We start from the raw sequence: 7,340 nt of genomic DNA, 5'->3' as shown, positions 1-7,340 counted from the left end.
GAGTTTCTAATCTATAATCCCAAAACACCTCTTTCATTTGCATACTATGTATTATCACCCTGGTACCCCTCTCTGAGCAACTCCTTGTTTATCTTGGAGACTGGCACGTAGAATAAGCATTAAGAAAACCAGAACCGCTAAAATATCTTGGCTATTTATCATACACACAAAGACAACAACCGTTCAGTCAAGCAGAAGTAACCAAAACTAACTCCTTACAGAGAAAAGATACATATGCTTTTCCTTAGTATGTGCTCCAGTAGCAAACTCTACTGTTACTTTTAGGAGTTGTCTACTATGTGCCACATTACCTTCATAACAGCTCTTTTTGCAGAAAAAAAGAAAATTAACTAATCCCAGTCATTTTACTTTTGAAAAGTTGATGTCCTGGTTTCGGCTGGGATAGGGTTAAATTTCTTCCTAGTGCTGTGTTTTGCATTTAGTACGAGAAGAATGTTGATAACACACCGATGTTTTCAGTTGTTGCTAAGTGCCCTCCTAGTCCAAGGACAGCTCCCGTGCCTACTGACTGAGCTAGGTACACGAGATGGGAGGGAACATAATCAGGACAGCCAGTCTAGCTGGCTAATGGGGTATTCCATACCATGTGACGTCATGCTCAGTATATGAACGGTAGGCGTGATCCAGGAAGTACCGATCGCTACTTGGTTATCGGTCAGCGCGGGTGGTGAGCAATTGCATTGTGCATCACTCATTTTGTATATTCTATCATTATTTATTATCATTATTCTCCCTTTCCTGTTCTATTAAACTGTCTTTATCTCAACCCACGAGTTTTTCTCACTCTTACCCTTCCGATTCTCTCCCCGTCCCACTGGGGGGCGGGGGGAGTGAGTGAGCGGCTGCGTGGTATTTGGCTGCCTGCCAGGTTAAACCACGACAGTCCTTTTTGGCGCCCAACGTGGGGCTCGAAGGGTTGAGATAACGATAGATCTGACCAAAGTGTGTTAAGGCAAAATTGTTATAAGCATCCATTATATTGATTGGTCACAATGTTGATGTATTGGCTGTCAAAGTTGTGGGGCTGGCTCTCAATGTTGGGTCATGTAATACCTTGCTTGCAGTATGTGTTCCCTTTTGTGCTGTTTATCATCAGTCGGAACTGGGCCAAGATTATCATTTTGCTGCTGTTTTATGAGGTGATAAAATCGTTGGTCGTAAGTCTAATCTGGTATCTGTACTCGGCACTGCCGTCATTTCTGTACCTCGGGAACCACCTCTTAGAAATTATTGGTAATTGCACTTGCTTCTCCTCGGAGAATGAATTTAAGGGGGAGACAGGATGGGACACTCTCTCCCACTTGTTCATCTTCCCTTCCATATCGTCAGAAACTCCTTTTTCTTCTATCCTCTTCACGAAGATGTCCACAATATTCCCTGAGAATTTTGAATATCCTTGGGATGTTCAAACAAGCATGTTCATATTGCTATGTCTCCTGAATGTGGTTCAGGCCTTGTTTAGGGTTAAACAACTATTCAGGAATACTGTCCAGAGATCAACCCTCAGGAACAAGAAAAGAGGGAGGGCAAGCAGCGGTGCCTCATCGGGGCGGGCGGAGCGGCGAGTCTCGGGGGCGGCTACAGACACGGTGGCTACTCAAAACCCCACGACAGGCACTGCAGCTACTCCAACCCCCATGACAACCCCTGTGGCTACTCAAACCCCGGCAACAGTCACCGTAGCTTCTCCAACCCCTGCAACAGGCACTGCAGCCACTCAAAATCGGGCAACAGGCACTACAGTTACTCCAGCCCCCATGAAAAGCACTGCAGCTACCCAAACCCCAGCAACAGGCACTACAGCTGAACCAGAGGACCAACCCTTGCTGGTATCCGTTGCCCCTGTACAGAAGAGGAAATCTTGGAAGCGGAGATCAGGTCGTTTAGAAAGGGATGATGAAAGACCAGGGCCATCACGAGGAGAGGAGGAGGAAGAGGAAGAACTCATAAACGAGACGGAAACCACCCGATCCCTATCCCTGAGTGAGCTGCGAGATATGCGGAAAGATTTCAGCCGTCGTCCAGGCGAGCATATTGTTACCTGGCTGCTCCGATGCTGGGATAATGGGGCCAGTAGCCTGGAATTAGAGGGGAAGGAGGCCAAACAGCTGGGATCCCTTGCTAGGGAAGGAGGCATTGACAAAGCGATTGGAAAAGGGACACAGGTCCTCAGCCTCTGGAGGCGACTGCTGTCAGGTGTGAAGGAAAGGTATCCCTTCAAGGAAGATGTTATATATCGCCTAGGCAAATGGACCACTATGGAGAGAGGTATCCAGTACCTGAGAGAACTAGGCGTGCTGGAGGTGGTTTATAGTGACCTGGACAACAACCAAACGCCCAAAGATCCAGATGACGTTCAGTGCACGCGACCCATGTGGCGGAAGTTGGTACGGAGCGCACCAGCATCGTATGCCAGTTCGTTGGCAGTACTGTCCTGGGCAGAGGAAGAAGCACCAACAGTGGATGTCTTAGTTAGCAGACTTCGGGATTTCGAAGAAACTATCTCCTCCTCCCTTGTCTCGGCTGTGGAGAAGCTGTCCCGGAAGGTCCAGCAACTCAAAGAGGGTATGTCCTATTCCCCACCTGTACGGACCAGTATCTCAGCCATTAGGAGTCAGCGTTTTTCTCCTCAAGAGAGAGGATATCGAAAGTACACACCACGGGGCACCCTGTGGTTTTACCTGCGTGACCACAGAGAGGACATGAGGCAGTGGGATGGAAAACCTACCTTGACCCTAGAGGCACGTGTACGTGAGTTGCAAGGAAAAACAATCACACAAGGGGGTTCTCCCAGGAAAAATGCTGCTCCAGTATTCAGGAAAAACCTGTCCCACGACAGTCCAGTTTCCAGTGAACAGTTCCCCAGACAGAGTAGAAGGGCTGATCTTACTTTGGATTGTAATGAAGGAACTCTTGACTCATGTTTGCAAGAAGTGAGAAGCAGATACTATGACCAGAACTAGAGGGGCCCTGCCTCCAGCCAGGTGGAGGAAAGGGACAACCGGGTTTACTGGACTGTGTGGATTCGATGGCCCGGCACATCAGAGCCACAGGAGTATAAGGCTCTCGTAGACAGTGGTGCACAGTGCACCCTGATGCCATCAGGCTATAAAGGGTCAGAACCCATTTGTGTTTCTGGAGTGACAGGGGGATCCCAAGAGTTAACTGTATTGGAGGCCGAAGTGAGCCTAACCGGGAATGAGTGGCAGAAGCACCCCATTGTGACTGGCCCAGAGGCTCCGTGCATCCTTGGCATAGACTACCTCAGGAGAGGGTATTTCAAGGACCCAAAAGGGTACCGGTGGGCTTTTGGTATAGCTGCCCTGGAGACGGAGGAAATTAAACAGCTGTCCACCTTGCCCGGTCTCTCAGAGGACCCTTCTGTTGTGGGGTTGTTGAGGGTTGAAGAACAACAGGTACCAATCGCTACCACAACAGTGCACCGGCGACAATATCGCACCAACCGAGACTCCCTGATCCCTATCCATGAGCTGATTCGTCGACTGGAGAGCCAAGGAGTGATCAGCAAGACTCGCTCACCCTTCAACAGTCCCATATGGCCAGTGCGAAAGTCTAATGGAGAGTGGAGACTAACAGTAGACTACCGTGGCCTGAACGAAGTCACGCCACCACTGAGTGCTGCCGTGCCGGACATGCTAGAACTTCAATATGAACTGGAGTCAAAGGCAGCCAAGTGGTACGCCACCATTGACATTGCTAATGCCTTCTTCTCCATCCCTTTGGTGGCAGAGTGCAGGCCACAGTTTGCTTTCACTTGGAGGGGCGTCCAGTACACCTGGAACCAACTGCCCCAGGGGTGGAAACACAGCCCTACCATTTGCCATGGACTGATCCACAACGCACTGGAACAGGGTGAGGCTCCAGAACACCTGCAATACATTGATGACATCATCATATGGGGCAACACAGCAGAAGAAGTTTTTGAGAAAGGGGAGAGAATAATTCAAATCCTTCTGAAGGCTGGTTATGCCATAAACAAAGTAAGGTCAAGGGACCTGCACAAGACATCCAATTTTAGGAATAAAATGGCAAGATGGACGTCGTCAGATCCCAATGGATGTGATCAACAAAATAACAGCCATGTCCCCACCAGCTAGCAAAAAGGAAACACAAGCTTTCTTAGGCGTTGTGGGCTTTTGGAGAATGCATATTCCAGATTACAGTCTGATTGTAAGCCCCCTCTATCAAGTGACTCGGAAGAAGAACGATTTCAAATGGGGCCCTAAGCAACAACAAGCCTTTGAACAAATTCAACGGGAGATAGTTCAGGCAGTAGCCCTTGGGCCAGTCCGGGCAGGACAAGATGTGAAGAATGTGCTCTACACTGCAGCCGGGGAGAATGGCCCTACCTGGAGCCTCTGGCAGAAAGCACCAGGGGAGACTCGAGGTCAACCCTAAGGGTTCTGGAGTCGGGGATACAGAGGATCCGAGGCCCGCTACACTCCAACTGAGAAGGAGATATTGGCAGCATATGAAGGGATTCGAGCTGCTTCGGAAGTGGTTGGTACTGAAGCACAGCTCCTCCTGGCACCCCGACTGCTGGTGCTGGGCTGGATGTTCAAAGGGAGGGTCCCCTCTACACATCATGCAACCGATGCTACGTGGAGTAAGTGGGTCGCACTGATCACACAACGGGCCCGAACAGGAAACCCCAGTCGCCCAGGAATCTTGGAAGTGATCACGAACTGGCCAGAAGGCAAAGATTTTGGAATATCCCCAGAGGAGGAGGTGACACGTGCTGAAGAGGCCCCACTGTATAACAAACTACCAGAAAACGAGAAGTAATATGCCCTGTTCACTGATGGGTCCTGTCGCCTTGTGGGAAAGCATCGGAGGTGGAAGGCTGCTGTATGGAGTCCTATACGCCAAGTTGCAGAAACTGCTGAAGGAGAAGGTGAATCGAGCCAGTTTGCAGAGGTGAAAGCCATCCAGCTGGCCTTGGACATTGCTGAACGAGAAAAATGGCCAGTACTTTATCTCTATACTGACTCATGGATGGTGCCAAATGCCCTGTGGGGGTGGTTGCAGCAGTGGAAGCAGAACAACTGGCAGCGCAGAGGTAAACCCATCTGGGCTGCCGCGTTGTGGCAAGATATTGCTGCCTGAGTAGATAACCTGACTGTAAAAGTACGTCATGTAGATGCTCACGTGCCCAAGAGTCGGGCCACTGAAGAACATCACAACAACCAGCAGGTGGTCTAGGCTGCTAAGATTGAAGTGGCTCAGGTGGATCTGGACTGGCAACATAAGGGTGAATTATTTATAGCTCAGTGGGCCCATGATGCCTCAGGCCATCAAGGAAGAGATGCAACATACAGATGGGCTTGTGATCGAGGGGTGGACTTAACCATGGACGCTATTGCACAGGTTATCCATGAATGTGAAACGTGCGCTGCAATCAAACAAGCCAAGAGAGTAAAGCCTCTTTGGTATGGAGGACGATGGTTGAAATACAAGTATGGGGAGGCCTGGCAGACTGATTATATCACACTCCCACAAACCCGCCACGGCAAGCGCTATGTGCTCACCATGGTGGAAGCAACCACCGGCTGGCTGGAAACATACCCTGTGCCCCATGCCACTGCCCGGAACACCATCCTGGGCCTTGAAAAGCAAGTCCTATGGCGACATGGCACCCCAGAAAGAATTGAGTCAGACAACGGGTCTCATTTCCGAAACACCCTCATAGACACCTGGGCCAAAGAGCACGGCATTGAGTGGGTATATCACATCCCCTACCATGCACCAGCCTCCGGGAAAATCGAACGATACAACGGGCTGCTAAAGACAACACTGAGGGCAATGGGTGGTGGGACATTCAAGCATTGGGACACACATTTAGCAAAGGCCACCTGGTTAGTCAACACTAGGGGGTCTGTTAATCGAGCTGGCCCTGCCCAAACAAGACCCTTACGTACTGTAGATGGAGATAAAGTCCCTGTCGTGCACATAAGAAATATGCTGGGGAAGACAGTCTGGGTTACTCCTGCCTCTGGCAAGGGAAAACCCATCCGTGGGATTGCTTTTGCTCAAGGACCTGGGTACACTTGGTGGGTGATGCGAAAGGATGGGCAAGTCCGGTGTGTACCTCAAGGGGATTTGATTTTGGGTGAAAATAGCCAATGAACTGAATTTTATGATGTCAATTGTTATATGATATTGTATATCATTATTTCTATGGTTGCTATCAATGGTATAGCAGTGAAAATCACCCAGATTAATGAAGAATGAGCTGACTCTGATGAAACCAAGCAAAGTGCAACGATGATAGAACTGAACGAGTGCAGCAGTACCGAAATGAGAACTGGCTTCAGGATGCAACAGCCCAACACCACACACCATCCTTCTGGCCCTGAAAGGCTGTTATGACAGATGGACCCCAAAGTTGTGGACTAAAAGAACTCAATGGACATTTGTATATATTTATGTATATATATTTATGTATATGTATTATATGTATGTATATGTATTATATATGTATATATATATAAAAGATAGTGGTGATTAATTGAAATGTATTGAAAAATGTGAGACTTAAGCATAACGTAAATGGTATGGAATAAGGGGTGGATACTGTCCTGGTTTCGGCTGGGATAGGGTTAAATTTCTTCCTAGTGCTGTGTTTTGCATTTAGTATGAGGAGAATGTTGATAACACACTGATGTTTTCAGTTGTTGCTAAGTGCCCTCCTAGTCCAAGGACAGCTCCCATGCCTACTGACTGAGCTAGGTACACAAGATGGGAGGGAACATAATCAGGACAGCCAGCCCAGCTGGCCAATGGGGTATTCCATACCATGTGACGTCATGCTCAGTATATGAATGGTAGGCGTGATCCAGGAAGTACCGATCGCTACTTGGTTATCGGTCAGCGCGGGTGGTGAGCAATTGCATTGTGCATCACTCATTTTGTATATTCTATCATTATTTATTATCATTATTTTCCCTTTTCTGTTCTATTAAACTGTCTTTATCTCAACCCACGAGTTTTTCTCACTCTTACCCTTCCGATTCTCTCCCTGTCCCACTGGGGGGGCGGGGGGAGTGAGTGAGCGGCTGCGTGGTATTTGGCTGCCTGCCAGGTTAAACCACGACAGTTGACCACTGTAATTTGAAAATAAAGGCATTGTTATTAGCATTAATAATCACTTAAAAGTCCTTTAAAACTATTTATGTTCTGTAATTACTATGAAACCCTCTCGTACAAGGTGATTTCTTGGGAATAATTACCCTGTCCTTAAATAACTGCTTGACACCTCAAAAGAAATTCCAAAAGTAAGTCAAGGTCTAAAAGACCCC

Source organism: Calonectris borealis, chromosome W (genome assembly GCF_964195595.1).
Source record: "Calonectris borealis chromosome W, bCalBor7.hap1.2, whole genome shotgun sequence".
Taxonomy (NCBI): Eukaryota; Metazoa; Chordata; class Aves; order Procellariiformes; family Procellariidae; genus Calonectris; species Calonectris borealis.
This window is presented reverse-complemented; position numbering follows the sequence as displayed.